We start from the raw sequence: 17,615 nt of genomic DNA on the forward strand, positions 1-17,615 counted from the left end.
AATCAGTAAATGCTAACTCCATCCTTTCTGTTAGAACAAAATCCTTGGAATCATCTTTTGAGTCACATGTCACATCCAGCCTGTCAGCCAATTCTGTTGACTTTACATTGAAAATATATCTGGACTCTCAGAACTTCTCACCACCCTCTCTGCATTACCACCTTGATCCAAGCTACCCTTTTCTTTTGCCTGGATTATTATTGCAAGACCTTTCACCTTTGCCAACCCCAAATGGTTTGTTCTAAAAATATCAGCAAGAATGATCTTCGAAAAATATGTGAGATCATGTCACTCCTTGACTAAACACAACAAAACAGAGAAAACTTTCTATATCGTCCCGTCTCACTTGGTATCAAATCCTCATAATAAGTACCCAAACCTTTATTATCTAATCTCCTAGAAATCCTTGAACTGAAATGCTCTTCCTCTATTGCCCCCATTTGGCTTTGCTCAAATGTCATTTATTTTTTTATAGGAGTCATTGCTGACTATCTAAATTGTCCCTACCCCACATTACCTACCCAACTTCCCTGCTTTTCTTTTTTGCTTTTCCTCCATAATCTTATCAGTGTCTGACATACATTTGTTGGTGGTTTGGTGTGTTGCTTCTCTCTCTCTACTAGAACGCATTTTGCACTTGGACAGGAATTTTTTTTCAGTGTATTGCTGGAGCCAGCTCACACAGGCTCACAAGAGTTGAATATGCACATGTCTTCCCAACTCAAAGTTCAATGATGTCAGGTTGGTAGCTTGAAATTTGTCATGATAGGAACACATATATTATGGAACTCAGCAAATACTACAAATAAGTTCCCTTGCCACCCTCTCCCTTCCTCAGCCAGTTGTTGAACATTTACCAGCACACCACTGGAATTTTGTCCCTCATTCACTGCTGGTATTGTAGCACTCACAATAGTATCTAACATAGGATAGGCTCTCACTGAACATTTGTTTAATGAATGAATCAATGAATGATACATATTTTGCTTTTGTAATCAGTTGCAACTGTGCTCCTGCTTTGGTGGAAAATGAGCAGACCTGAATTTCTGGGCCCTACCACTTGCAAGTTGAATGACTGAGAACTATTTCCTTAGCCTCTATAATCCTAGCCATTTACTATGTGTGTTAACACTTAAACAAAAAACGAAAAACCAACAAACAAAAAACTAAGTTCATGTTCTACATATTTCAAGATTAAATCTGGACCTCAAAATTATTAATGAAAAAATGTTAAAATTTTGCCATTTTGTTAAATTCAGAAAGGCTTTGTGTATGTTGAGGTTATTTTTCAAATCGGCTTCCATCATTTAGGTATATATGTAGAATGTCTCTTTCTAGTGAGAGTTCTTTTAAAGCAAAGGAATAAAGAGAAGTAGAGCATGAACTTCTTAAATGACTGGATTTTCTTGCTTACTATGAGCTTTTGATACATTGAAAATATACATGAATATTCTATAACATTAAAAAAATCTAGAAATGTCATGGCAAGCAGAATATTTCCAGTTGTGACTTCAGAGCATTTTATTTACTTCACATGTAGAATTTTTATTTGATAACAACATTTCTTTTTCTTTTTCTTGCAGCTCTTTGGCTCATTTACTTCTATAGCAATTTAAAGAAAATAGTGTCTTTATTTTTTAGATGTAGAATTATCTATTGGGGTTTACTTTTAAACTATGTTTCTTGGAAGCTTCTCATTTCACTGGGCATCTCACAGATCCTTTATATGCTATGTTGTTTAAGCTGACCACCAGGAGGGCTAGAGTGCCCTCAACTTTTCACCTCAAGACAATACTCAAAGACCTTAAGTAACTCGTCAGCAATTAATTAGTAATCAAGTGTGTCCAGAATTCAGGTCTCTTGAGTCCTAGTCTGTGGCTTTTTTCTTTTTTCTTTTTTTATTAATATTATTATTTTTTTTACATTCTGTGATGTTGTAGAGCAGTTGGGAGGGAGGGGGAGAGGGGAAAGGAGAAGAAAATGAGATGGAAGAGGGAGGAAGGAGGAGGAGTGGGATTGAGGCATGTGGCACCCCCCCTCACTTCCACAGGGGAGACCAGGGGGCTTCCAGCGGTGGCTTGGACGTTGCCAGGCTGTGCACAAATGTCACAGGAGTGTGGCAAAAGCCCTCGCCCCCAACCACCCCAGCTTGGGAACCCAGGACCCTTCTTGTTGCAGCTCAGTGGTCATTGCTGGGCTGGTTGCAGGTATTGAGGGACCATGGGAGAGGCCCTTGGTCCCCCACCACCCTGGCTCAGGAAAGCCTGGCCCTCCACTGCCTCTGTTTGGGAAAGCCCGGGGTATTCTCTGTGGCAGCTTGGTGGTTGTCTCTGGGCTGGTTGCAGGTGTCAGGGGGCATGGCCAAGGCCTTCGGCCCCTCACTGCCCTAGCTTGAGAGAGCCTGGGGTGCTTCCTGCAGCAGCTTGGTGGTTGTTGCTGGGTTGGTTGTGCATGTTGGGGGGCATGGCCGAGACCCTCGGCCCCCACCCTCAGGACTGGTTGCATGTGTCAGGGGGCATGGCTGTGGCCCCTGGCCCTCCCCCCTTTCTGGCTTGGTAGCCTAGGGGACTGCGGTCCTTCTAGGTGTTATAGATGTTCTTTGGTGAAATGAGACCTTTACTACCTAATATCAAACTTTATCTCTGGTTGTGGGCATTTTGTTTTTTCTTTCAGTTCTGTGTTGGATTATTTCCTGTCCCACCACTTAAACTCTGCACTGGAACTCATTTGTTGTCCTTTGCTTATTTCTAAAATGGGGGAACTTCTTGTAGGGATCAGTTCTTGAGCTCTGTGGTTAGCTAAATTGCTGCTTTGCTGCTGGTTCCCTAGGGAAGGCTTTTGTGAAGCTCAGGTTTTAATGGTTGACTTTTTAGGTACTTCCAGCTCTTGTGAGATCCAGAAAACCTGGTTTGTGTAGAAAATTTGGTCTGGACCTTAGTCTTTTCATTAAACTGCACCCCCTACAGTTCTGTATTCCTGACCAGCCTCCTCTGAGTGGTCCTATGCTGATTGCGGGGCAGATCAGCTGTCCTTGCTGTGCCCCAATGTTCCCCCAGTGGGCCTGTCTCCCCTACTGCCCATGCTCCAAACACTTCCTGTGGGATGAGCCATGTGCCGGTCCCTTGTGATGACTCACTGACCTCTGCATGGATCCTTTTCTTCAGTTGTTGTGGCTCCTCAGTCCTATGTGGGTCCACAGGAACCCTATTAGTTGTCTTGCTATCCTGGGGGCCACCAAGGCCCTGTATCCCCTGCCTCCTCCAAGCAAATCTATCTGAAGGGCATAGCTACAGCTTTTGCCAGCTCCTGCTCCATGTGCTCAGCAGCTCCAGCCTGGAAGTGGCTGGGATTCAAAACAGTTGGAGAGGTTTTTTTCTTCCTTTCATCGTGGCTTCTCCCACCTTCATGCACTCTGTAGGTCTGTCCTCCTCTTCCCCTGAGCTCTAGCAGCCCCAGCTTGGCCATTGTTGCTTTTTTATAGTTGTAAATTGGTTGATTTGTGAGAGAGAGTGAGGCTGGGGACCGTTTATTCTGCCATCTTGACTGGAAGTCTGTGGCTTTTTTCAGTATGTCATATTTTCAATTTTTTCACTGTTGTCCATAAGAAATCACAGAAAATAAAATTGCCTGGATAGTATCTATCCTCAGAAAATATGTACATTATCTATCATAGTCTAAACCTTAATTCTTAAATGAATTATTTGAACATGGCCTTCACTGACTTTTTTAGCTACTCATCAGTTTTGCTGTTTTCTGTTTTTTTTTAAAACCCAACCAGGCAGCTTCTTCAGGCAAGAGGGATTTTTGGTATATTGTGGGGAGAAATTTTTCTTTGTGATGTGACAGCAAAAGAATAATATTTGGTTTGTCCTGATATAAATCCTTTACAAAAATATAGAACTATAGGGAATTCAAGTACAGAAATTATTGATTCTCCTGAGAAATAGGTAAGCTGTCTTAGCCTTCTTTTCTCAATTGAACAAAGAAGTACAGAGCTGTTACATTTCACTCTGAATAAAAAAATCTGTGAAAAGTGTTATTTTTGGAATTCTGCTGTACTGAACAGATGAGTCAGGGAATATATTCACAGAAAGATAAAACCTCATTCATACCCACTGGTGTCTACAGCATTTGTCACATCCTGTATGTGTGTGACCATTAAGTTTACGGGTTTATGTTTTCCCCACTCAGTGGTACTGCCTTAGGGGCAGGACCAGAATATCCTCCTCCTTGACTCCCAAGCCCCAAAGTTTACCTTAATCTAGTAAATGTTCAATAAATGCTTTTTGAATAAAAGAGGAGAAATAAAAAGTTAGCAGAAAAACACCACATCTCATCCACAAATTTGTTTGCTTGCCTTTCAAAATCAAATCAATTTCTCAACATTCTCACATATTACAAGTATGTCTTAATAGATTTAATTATGCTTTGGTTATTTGGCTAATCACAAATCAGTGTTAACCTAACATTAATCTAACAGTTATTATTGTTCTCTCTAAACATTTACTGATGCTTGAGTTAGTTATAAATGATTTTAAATGATGTCTTGATTTTGAGAAAGCCTGAGATGCAGAAGTTCAAATTGATCAAAAAATCATAAGTTTAAGTAGTACTAGAAATAAAAGGGACTGAACCAAGACTAGTCTTCCTTTTAGCTATGACACAGATGCTCTTTGTGGCTTCTTATATTTTTTATGCCAAGGAGATATTTATTCATTGGCTGATTATTGATTTCACCCTTTATTGATTCAACAAATCTTTACTGAATACCTGTAATATGTTCTTGTAGCTTGTAGAAACTATTGATGCAGAATGAATGATGTGGTTACTCCCTTAAAAAATACCCTGCTTAGTCAAAGACACATTAAGAAAACCTACTTTCCTCTGAGCTCAAGTACTCTCAGAGATAAGCAAGGAGTCAGAAAACAAAACAAAACAAAACAAAACAAAACAAAAATCCCCCCCCAAAACCCCAAAACAAAAATAACCTCCCTCTCCCCAGTACTTACTGAGAGCTTACTATGTGTGAAAAATTATTAAGGTTTTATCTCATTTAATCTTCACAACACCTTTTATAAATAGAAGGCAGGATCCAGTTATGTTTTATTCTGGTGTCAGAAGTCTTCACCATTATACTAGCCCCATTAAGAATTTTTAATATCTTCTATTGGTGTTTTGACTGAACTGAGTAGCGAGTAAATTTAACTAAGAGTCAAAAACCGTGATTAAACACAAAGAAGTCTCAGATGCTATTGCTTACCAGTAGAGGGGGAAAAAAAGGCTTTTACATAAATTCCTGAAGATGATTGTGATAGTTAAGATCCAAAATATCCCTAGATATGTGAAAAAAAATAGCAATAGCAGTTTTATTGTGGAGTTGTTATTGTCAAAACTGTTCTTCAATTTTTAAAAAATTCTGACTGTTTTTTGGCATTGCATTTTGTAAGATATGATAGACAAGATTAAGTATGTTAAATTTTTTTTAGTTAAAGCAATGTGTTTCTTAATAGATATAAAATATCGCTGCGTGACTTGACTAGTTAATTAAATTTTATTTTATTAGTCTAATGTCTGGATAATAAAAGTGCTATGTGTGTACAGGTAATAATTTTCCTAGGTGCAGTTTGCAACTTACTCTTTAGCAAAATTACTGATCGCTTCGGATTCATTATTAGCTTTTGGTACAGTGTTTTTCATTTCAATCTGTGGAAATTTCAGGATAATTTCTGAATGTTTTATGGGCTACATCAGCTTTTAAGAGACTTTTATAAGCCTGGAAACTAGCAAACAAGGGAATTCATGAAAAGAGGTGTCTGGAGTGTCCATGGAATGGTTTTAAGTGATATATTCAGATTACTAGTATCTAGGATATTTTAAAAATATCATTAAACGTGATTCCAGAGTTATACATATACATACATTAAAGTTTTCTTGCTTTTAAGGCATTTTTAATTTAAAGTAGTTTGATTTGCTCAACTTATTTCATTTTATGGGTCTATGATGTCTCTATTTCAAAGATTCTGAAAATATATAATTAAAAATTTTACATTTCATTGGATGGCCACCCTAGATGAAATAAGGACTTTCATATCAACCTGAGGAATAGAACATAAAAGAAAAAGTTGCTTTGGCAGTGCAGGGTAAAGGAAAATCCTGTATAATATAACAGATAAACTGGAAATCACTTTTGGTGGTCTATGAAATAAATGGTATCTTTTGTATGGTTTAGGTTTTTAAAGAGATTGCCTGCCACTCTCCCCAAAAACTCAGTTTATGCTCTTCATATAAATATGGTTTAAGGGGATTGTTGGGTTGACCATGGATATATTTGAAGGCATTGGTGTTTTGTAAATGAACAGCTGTGGTTTTGAGATATAAACCTATAAACCCTTTCTTTACTATTTCAGTTTTTCATGTAATGGGGAAAGAGAAATTTTTACTGTAGCTTTTCTTTTTAATGGGTTTTCTCTCCTGTGTATTATTTAAGGAAATTCTATTTTGACTTTCTTCTATGTGTGCTTTGATGTATAGCATTTAATTTTGCATTAATTTCCTAAAATCACAAAATATATGTTTTTATTTGTATGACTGGGGGTAAAATATTAAACAAAGACGGGGTAAAATTATCATAAAAACATGGCACATCTTGTATGATAAAACAAATCACTGAGATTTCTATACAATCATGATAACTGTCTACCTGTTTTTATTGGTGATTCATGTCTCTTGACAACAGTTTTTTTCTGAGTGTCCACATGTGAAGATGACTATAGCAAATTTCAAAAGAGTAAATTTAGTGCTATGTTTCTGCTTCATATCCTGAGCAGTTTTTTCTAAAGACCTATTAAGTAGTTATTTCAGTTAATGAATAGATTTAGCTATGCTGCTCAAGATTAATTAACAGAAAATTTGAAAGTCCTAAGGTTCAGTCTATAATGATGAGCTCCTCTCTACTAGTTCATTGAAATTGTGTGCTTGGTTTGCCTGAAGCACAAAGTAGACTTTGACTACGTGTTAAATGGGCTTAATCTGAATGTAAATGTAACTTGATATTACTAGTTTCATTATGGTCATGGTATTAATAAGATTAAATGAAGTCATTAATTATATTTTAAAAAATAATTGTACTATAAAATATCCCAGAATTATCTGTGGTTTTCAGCTTATGGTTAATTGTCAATCATGCTCTACAAGAGAAGCATCAACTTGTGGATTCCATTTTGGTCTCCATTGTGTTTTTAGGTAATTAATACTTTAAATGCACTAGTTTAATCCTACTATCCCTCTGGTAGATGGTTTTGGAAATATATATTAGTGATAATTTTGCTTTTCTGCACAAGTATTATCAGAGCGTGGAGGGCATGATAAGCACAGGCTACATTTTTCAGTAGGTTAAGAAAAACTTTGGTTTCGAGTTCTAAAACCAGTTCCAATCTGGAGTGTGTCATTCAGCTCTTGTTTTGTTTATCTTCTCTAAAAGTGAATGTTTATCTGGCTATATACCACTCTAACTCATTCCACAAAGGCCAAGGCAGCTACAAAAGTACATATTCAAAGAGGTGAAAAACAAGATCTTGGAGAAAGTGGCACTACTAAAAATTGGGTACCGATTAGATCTTTTTATAATTATGCAGACGAAGGACTGATTATAATATAGATCAATAGGTTTTAAGAATAATGTTCTTTATTGTGTGAATGAAAACAGGGCTTTAGTGTTTCCAATTTTTAAATGTAGCATCTGATAAACTCTAATTTTCCTCTCTAAAAATATGAGGATGTATTTTAGAGATCAGTCAGTAAAATCCAGATAACTCACTTTAAACATTTTGATTCCTAAATGACTTTTTATTTTCCTTATGATGAAACATAACCTTTTATTCCCACACTGAGAACTTTAAAACAATTTTTTAAAAATTATTTATTAGCCTGGTAATTTGTCCTTTTTTGATTATATAATACCACTTATTTCTGACTTTTTATTTTCCTTATGATGAAACATAACCTTTTATTCCCACACTGAGAACTTTAAAAAAATTTTTTAAAAATTATTTATTAGCCTGGTAATTTGTCCTTTTTTGATTATATAATACCACTTATTTCCTATTTTATACTTCCTTTATACTTCTATTTTCTTTGCTGTAGACAAATTGAGAATGCATAGACCAAAAGTTGTAGAATTCATTGAGATTAGTTTAGTAGATTAGATCATTGTGATAATGAAGTCAGCATCCCAAGTTTGATCCTCTAAGGGACAAGTTAATGTTAAGCTCCATGAGGTCAGGAGCTTTGTATTCTTAGTTCCTAGAACAGTGTTTGGCACATTGTAAGACCAAGATAAATATCTGTTGAACAAAAAACACATGCAGAAATAATAGATAGACTCCAAATCTCAGTGACTTTTCAGAACAGAAGTTTACTTCCTGTTACGCACATTCTAGTTCAGGTGAGCAAGGGCTCTGCTCTGTCTCAGAGATGACTTAGGAATTAAGGCTCTTGCCATCCTGTGATGTGCTGGCTGAGACCTCAGAGTGTGGAAAGAGATGAATTGTGGAAGTGCATCACTTTTTAACTACCATTTATTTAGATGACACCTGACATTTCTGCTTGTAGCTCACAGGTCAGTAATAGTCACATGTCCCCAACATAACTGCAAGAGAGCTGGGAAATGTAGTGGAGCACACGGATATTCATAGAGCACTGTTTCTACCCCAAATAAAACACAGAAAAAATATTTTTTACCCGACCATTCTGAACCCTTTTGGTTACATTTGCATTTTATAACAGTATCATAGTGCCTCAGAATGGACTATGGCTTAGGAGTTAGGCCAACTTCTGTTAAAAGCACTCTAAAACTGCTAATGAGCTATGTGTCTTTAAATGTGATCTAACTTCTCAACAATAATGGTAAAAATTATAGTAATAATAATATACCATGCTAAGAGCTTTACATGGATGATCTTATTTAATCTTTCCACTAATCAAAAGTGGATTATTACCCTCATTCCATAAACAAGGACGCCAAGGCTAAGGTTATAGAGAACTTACCCAAGGCCTCGTGATCAGGATTCTAAGCCAGACAGTTAAATGAAAAGATGAATTTTTATCCTTCACTGAAGTTCTGTCTAGAATTTCTCGTTTGCAAAATGAGAATACTAATTCTTACATGAAGTGATTTATTAGACACCTAGAACAGTGCCTGATACTAATACTAGCTCATTGCCTAGTACGTTTTAAAGCAGTACTAGTTTTCTTCCCTCATACATAAAGAACAGGCAGGCAGAAGCCATCCCTGCTCTACTATTGATTACTGTTCTATGCCTTTTCAAATAATTGAAAATAATAATTAAACATAAGTTAAGTCTTAAAATTTTTGCTGCATTATTGATTTGTTATAAGCCATTGATTTCACAGAGTAACCATCTCTGGGCCAACTAATATAAAAATGAAATAGATGCAAGATGTGATCCTTCTTAGAGAGTAACACTTCAAGAAACAGAGTAGGGAGGTGTGCTCTTGACAGAACAAAATCTAACCTAAATGTATTGAAGTCTTATTGTCTCAAATCTCCCCCTTCAAGACTCATATGTAAATAATTGGATTCAGATTTAAAATGGATTGAGCACATGCCTTTTTGCTACAACAGAAGAATGGCAGACATTGTTTCTGCTCACTTTATACAACAATCTTGGAGTGGCATCATAAAACAACTCAGTCTGCTGGTCATAAATATGAGAATGAATAGCTCAATATCATTTGTCCCAAAAGCAGAGTCATGACTTTTGGCAGATAGTTTTCAGCATTCAAATGACAATATTAAATATGGAGTGGCATCATAAAACAACTCAGTCTGCTGGTCATAAATATGAGAATGAATAGCTCAATTCATTTGTTCCAAAAGCAGAGTCATGACTTTTGGCAGATAGTTTTCAGCATTCAAATGACAATATTAAATGAAACCCAACAGATTGGCTAATTTTCTGGAGGTGCATTTTATAGCTAATTCATTTTGGCTATCCTATTTAGATAGATCAATTTTATATCTACAGAACCTTCAATAGCACCTGACATACAATAGGTTCTCAATAAATACTTAACAAATGAATGGAATCCAAGCCCTTTAAATTTCACGGCAGTTCTGAAAACCCAGCTTTCCATCACCACGCAATATTGTCTGCTTCAACCTTGAATTGTTTAATGTTCAGTTAAGTTCAAAGTTTAGGCTGAGGCAATTGATAAATGAGTTTGTAGAGGAGGACATGTTCATTTATTTCTTTTGATTTTCTCAGCTGCATTTCTGTAGCTCACCTTATCATATGAAAACTGTATCACAGTTCTAAATTATTTTAGCTGAACTAGTACATGGTTTAGTAAAAAAGAGCACATATTTTGGAGTTAGACAAACTTTGATTCATATTAATTGGTGACACTAATTAATAGTTCTAAGACTTTGAGCCAATTAATTAACAGCTCTGTATGACACTTTTCTCATCTGTTGTGTTAAATTTAAAGTGTTTAACAGTGTAGAGTATACCTACAACAAATACTAAAGTAGGTAAGCAACAAGTACTGATTCACCTTTTTCCTCTTGCTTTATTAAGAGTTGATAGCATATAAGTCATATAAAATACATTTCTGTGTCTTTGATTAAAAAATATTGTATCTACTGCCTGTTTGATTCCATGTTTATTATATAAAGAACCATTGAATATATTCTTCCTAAAGTTAGAGAAATCTTAACTTTCCTCTGAATTGGATTTTACATGATTAATGAATCAAAACTTGCCACTCATTGTGATTTTTTTTTTTTTGACACTATTTTTTTCCTTTGACTTTCTGGGAGCATGACACTAAATTTTCTGCTCAAGGCAGTAAGTAGATATTCATAACTTAAGTCTTGTGGTAAAACTGACATCTCCCAGCCTGTATTTAACATTTGTTCTTAAAAAAACTTTGATTCATATTAATTGGTGACACTAATTAATAGTTCTAAGACTTTGAGCCAATTAACAGCTCTGTATGACACTTTTCTCATCTGTTGTGTTAAATTTACAGTGTTTAACAGTGTAGAGTATACCTACAACAAATACTAAAGTAGGCAAGCAACAAGTACTGATTCACCTTTTTCCTCTTGCTTTATTAAGAGTTGATAGCATATAAGTCATATAAAATATATTTCTGTGTCTTTGATTAAAAAATATTTTATCTACTGCCTGTTTGATTCCATGTTTATTATATAAAGAACCATTGAATATATTCTTCCTAAAGTTAGAGAAATCTTATCTTTCCTCTGAATTGGATTTTACATGATTAATGAATCAAAACTTGCCACTCACTGTGGTTTTGTTTTTTTTTTTTTGACACTATTTTTTTCCTTTGACTTTCTGGGAGCATGACACTAAATTTTGTGCTCAAGGCAGTAAGTAGATATTCATAACTTAAGTCTTGTGGTAAAACTGACATCTCCCAGCCTGTATTTAACATTTGTTCTTAAATTCAGATTTAATGGTTTTACTGTTTCTATATCTCTTATGGTGAGCTGCACAAATTCTTTATAGAACCATACAGGATATAAATAATAAATGAATGAAAGAATAAAATGGCTTGTTTAAGGTTTTACAGCTGTTAAGTGCAGAACTGATCCAGGCTTAGTGCTATTTTCAGCTATAGCATTCAAAATAACTAAGAAAACTTAACCTCTAAAAATTCTTAAGCCTTGATGTTTCTGGCTCGGGAACTGACTAGCAGTAACATGGGACAGCAATCTATATGACTCCGGATGAAAATGAAGAGAGAGTGACTCCTGGAATATCGGTTATTATGTTTGAGAAAAGTGCATTTAAGGCTTTGGACACCTGCAGGGTAAGATCAGTAAGGTGTAGCATTTTCTTTGCAAAATTCCATGGCCATAGGCTAGCAACTGATTAGAAGACAGGGACTCATTGTGTAATGCCCCTTCTTACAGGTCTATACAAAATGCAGTCTTTTCACGGAACAGATTATATTTAGATTTCCTCTGTGCCTACCGAAANTGACTTTTTATTTTCCTTATGATGAAACATAACCTTTTATTCCCACACTGAGAACTTTAAAAAAATTTTTTAAAAATTATTTATTAGCCTGGTAATTTGTCCTTTTTTGATTATATAATACCACTTATTTTCTATTTTATACTTCCTTTATACTTCTATTTTCTTTGCTGTAGACAAATTGAGAATGCATAGACCAAAAGTTGTAGAATTCATTGAGATTAGTTTAGTAGATTAGATCATTGTGATAATGAAGTCAGCATCCCAAGTTTGATCCTCTAAGGGACAAGTTAATGTTAAGCTCCATGAGGTCAGGAGCTTTGTATTCTTAGTTCCTAGAACAGTGTTTGGCACATTGTAAGACCAAGATAAATATCTGTTGAACAAAAAACACATGCAGAAATAATAGATAGACTCCAAATCTCAGTGACTTTTCAGAACAGAAGTTTACTTCCTGTTACGCACATTCTAGTTCAGGTGAGCAAGGGCTCTGCTCTGTCTCAGAGATGACTTAGGAATTAAGGCTCTTGCCATCCTGTGATGTGCTGGCTGAGACCTCAGAGTGTGGAAAGAGATGAATTGTGGAAGTGCATCACTTTTTAACTACCATTTATTTAGATGACACCTGACATTTCTGCTTGTAGCTCACAGGTCAGTAATAGTCACATGTCCCCAACATAACTGCAAGAGAGCTGGGAAATGTAGTGGAGCACACGGATATTCATAGAGCACTGTTTCTACCCCAAATAAAACACAGAAAAAATATTTTTTACCCGACCATTCTGAACCCTTTTGGTTACATTTGCATTTTATAACAGTATCATAGTGCCTCAGAATGGACTATGGCTTAGGAGTTAGGCCAACTTCTGTTAAAAGCACTCTAAAACTGCTAATGAGCTATGTGTCTTTAAATGTGATCTAACTTCTCAACAATAATGGTAAAAATTATAGTAATAATAATATACCATGCTAAGAGCTTTACATGGATGATCTTATTTAATCTTTCCACTAATCAAAAGTGGATTATTACCCTCATTCCATAAACAAGGACGCCAAGGCTAAGGTTATAGAGAACTTACCCAAGGCCTCGTGATCAGGATTCTAAGCCAGACAGTTAAATGAAAAGATGAATTTTTATCCTTCACTGAAGTTCTGTCTAGAATTTCTCGTTTGCAAAATGAGAATACTAATTCTTACATGAAGTGATTTATTAGACACCTAGAACAGTGCCTGATACTAATACTAGCTCATTGCCTAGTACGTTTTAAAGCAGTACTAGTTTTCTTCCCTCATACATAAAGAACAGGCAGGCAGAAGCCATCCCTGCTCTACTATTGATTACTGTTCTATGCCTTTTCAAATAATTGAAAATAATAATTAAACATAAGTTAAGTCTTAAAATTTTTGCTGCATTATTGATTTGTTATAAGCCATTGATTTCACAGAGTAACCATCTCTGGGCCAACTAATATAAAAATGAAATAGATGCAAGATGTGATCCTTCTTAGAGAGTAACACTTCAAGAAACAGAGTAGGGAGGTGTGCTCTTGACAGAACAAAATCTAACCTAAATGTATTGAAGTCTTATTGTCTCAAATCTCCCCCTTCAAGACTCATATGTAAATAATTGGATTCAGATTTAAAATGGATTGAGCACATGCCTTTTTGCTACAACAGAAGAATGGCAGACATTGTTTCTGCTCACTTTATACAACAATCTTGGAGTGGCATCATAAAACAACTCAGTCTGCTGGTCATAAATATGAGAATGAATAGCTCAATTCATTTGTTCCAAAAGCAGAGTCATGACTTTTGGCAGATAGTTTTCAGCATTCAAATGACAATATTAAATGAAACCCAACAGATTGGCTAATTTTCTGGAGGTGCATTTTATAGCTAATTCATTTTGGCTATCCTATTTAGATAGATCAATTTTATATCTACAGAACCTTCAATAGCACCTGACATACAATAGGTTCTCAATAAATACTTAACAAATGAATGGAATCCAAGCCCTTTAAATTTCACGGCAGTTCTGAAAACCCAGCTTTCCATCACCACGCAATATTGTCTGCTTCAACCTTGAATTGTTTAATGTTCAGTTAAGTTCAAAGTTTAGGCTGAGGCAATTGATAAATGAGTTTGTAGAGGAGGACATGTTCATTTATTTCTTTTGATTTTCTCAGCTGCATTTCTGTAGCTCACCTTATCATATGAAAACTGTATCACAGTTCTAAATTATTTTAGCTGAACTAGTACATGGTTTAGTAAAAAAGAGCACATATTTTGGAGTTAGACAAACTTTGATTCATATTAATTGGTGACACTAATTAATAGTTCTAAGACTTTGAGCCAATTAACAGCTCTGTATGACACTTTTCTCATCTGTTGTGTTAAATTTACAGTGTTTAACAGTGTAGAGTATACCTACAACAAATACTAAAGTAGGCAAGCAACAAGTACTGATTCACCTTTTTCCTCTTGCTTTATTAAGAGTTGATAGCATATAAGTCATATAAAATATATTTCTGTGTCTTTGATTAAAAAATATTTTATCTACTGCCTGTTTGATTCCATGTTTATTATATAAAGAACCATTGAATATATTCTTCCTAAAGTTAGAGAAATCTTATCTTTCCTCTGAATTGGATTTTACATGATTAATGAATCAAAACTTGCCACTCACTGTGGTTTTGTTTTTTTTTTTTTGACACTATTTTTTTCCTTTGACTTTCTGGGAGCATGACACTAAATTTTGTGCTCAAGGCAGTAAGTAGATATTCATAACTTAAGTCTTGTGGTAAAACTGACATCTCCCAGCCTGTATTTAACATTTGTTCTTAAATTCAGATTTAATGGTTTTACTGTTTCTATATCTCTTATGGTGAGCTGCACAAATTCTTTATAGAACCATACAGGATATAAATAATAAATGAATGAAAGAATAAAATGGCTTGTTTAAGGTTTTACAGCTGTTAAGTGCAGAACTGATCCAGGCTTAGTGCTATTTTCAGCTATAGCATTCAAAATAACTAAGAAAACTTAACCTCTAAAAATTCTTAAGCCTTGATGTTTCTGGCTCGGGAACTGACTAGCAGTAACATGGGACAGCAATCTATATGACTCCGGATGAAAATGAAGAGAGAGTGACTCCTGGAATATCGGTTATTATGTTTGAGAAAAGTGCATTTAAGGCTTTGGACACCTGCAGGGTAAGATCAGTAAGGTGTAGCATTTTCTTTGCAAAATTCCATGGCCATAGGCTAGCAACTGATTAGAAGACAGGGACTCATTGTGTAATGCCCCTTCTTACAGGTCTATACAAAATGCAGTCTTTTCACGGAACAGATTATATTTAGATTTCCTCTGTGCCTACCGAAATGTCAGCAGCTATAGTCTTCTTTTAATTTAGCTTTACATTTTTTGGTGGATGAAGGATGGGGAGAAAATTAGTTGACTTTGAATTTTTGCAAGAAAAATTTGATTATGTCCAGCTAGAAATAATTGTCGAGTCATTTAAATATAAGCTTAATATTAAATGGAAGAATGAATTTTTAAAAACAATTTAAATCAACAGAATAGACTGTTCTAAAACTATAGTTATTTTGAACCATTTTGATCTCCAAAAGTTACCACTGTAGTGAATTATTATTTTTAAAAATATAATATTTCTTCTTTATAATGAACTCTTAACGAACATGTTAATTTCTTTTCTGAAAAGATACTTCCCATTATGATGAATATTTATAGATACCTGTGTTTCATAATTCTCCCATATATTTTAGTATGAATGTTTTTGTATAAATTTAATATAAATAGATGATGGCATGCTTATTTTCACGAGCTAATTGAGAGAACATTGGTCAGGCACTGTACTGTACCTATGCAATGGGAAAACACATCCCTGGAACTCTGGCATCTGGGCCTGCTAAAGAGGTGCTGATGCTGAGGAGAGTCATTCATGACATTATTTGTAACTTCCACATCCTTTTCTACTTGTTGATCTGCATTGCTTCCAGTTTTTGCCTCTCCAATTAGCTCTCTTTGGGCAATGACATCTCTTATATCTACTATTTCCAAAAACATGGGTTCCCAAAGTGTGGAACTTGTTAGAAACACAAATTCTTTGTCTTTACCCTTGTCCCATTGAATCAGAAACTTTGTTGTGGGGCTCAGAAATTTGTGTTTTACAAGCCCCCCAGATAGCTCTAATTCCTGTTAAAACTTCAGAATCTCTGCCTCAAACTAACTATTGGTTAATCATGCCCTCCAAACATGAATTTTTGGTTCTTCTCTTCTTAGGTTCACATCCTCAGCTATCTTATCCTATGACCTAAACTCAGGAAATACTAAAACAGAGAAACTAGAGAAAAATCACTTTTAGCACTGAAAATATTTTTTCCACAGTGTGAATAATGGCATATTTTATAGACACAGTTTATAGAGAAAATTTTATGTTTGAACTTTATAGTCATAACAAGGAAGACTGCATGGAAGCTGAAGGCTAAAATATACTGTATTAAATGTGTTCTGAACTTTTCAAAACTCAATTTGGATTTGTAGGCTTAGAACACAGATGGAATCTGGGGGAAGCTCTTCAGCACGATATATTTGCGATCAAATTTTTGGTTATGACATCAATACAAGAAAATTTCCAGTGCTGTTATCTCCATGTCTTACCACTTAACTAATAATTAAAATAGACTTTTACCAACTATTTGTGATACCTTTTAAAGAATGTATTCTCTAACTTCTAGATTTTACTTAAAGTTTAATTTAAAACTCTGTATAAAGAAGATACTTGCAAGGAAATTGTTTGTGTGTGTGTGTGTGAAAGAGAGAGAGAAAATTCACAAATCTTATAAGGATGAGTTTTAATCTTATTGTGAGAAATTATATGCTCTGGAATGGAGATAAGAGATCACTGAGTACCTTTTATTTTAGAAAATATGTCAGGGTTAGTCTTTTCATCTGAGTACCTTTTATTGTCTTCTTTTGACTGGGAATTCTCTTATTGCTAAAATTGGTGGATAAGCTCAATGATTGTTCTAATCACTGAGTCCATATACAGCATCCCCATTATATGAAAAATTTTGTTGTAGGTACTCACTGACAAAAATTACTGGGTACTTCTCAGGTGTGTGAACAATTGCTGAGATGAAATGGTTTACTTCCTCATCGCACTTGACTAACCATTGACCTGTCTGAATACAGAAATTTATCAGTCCTCGAGTCTGGGGTGGTGGGCTCTTTAAAATACTTGAATCTGAGGTATATTCCTTGTCCTAACACGGGCTCTGGTTTCCAGTTTGTGTGTGCCATGAGCAAAGGAATTTAGCAGTTCATACAGCCACAAAGTATGTTTCCTGGTACAGATGCAGAAATATTAGTGTTTTGCTCTCTAAATATCTTAGGCAGGGCTGTATCATCTGTTTCACAGTCTTCAGGTCATCTTTCTACTCCAATGCTTGGCTCTCAACATGCATTGGAATACTTAGAGGGCTTATTAAAACATAAATTGTTGGTGTCCATGCCCAGAGTTCCTGGTTCAATAGATGTGGGGTGAGGGTGAGTATCTGCACGTCTAAC

This window comes from Galeopterus variegatus, unplaced genomic scaffold, assembly GCF_000696425.1.
Source record: "Galeopterus variegatus unplaced genomic scaffold, G_variegatus-3.0.2 Scaffold4659, whole genome shotgun sequence".
NCBI lineage: Eukaryota > Metazoa > Chordata > Mammalia > Dermoptera > Cynocephalidae > Galeopterus > Galeopterus variegatus.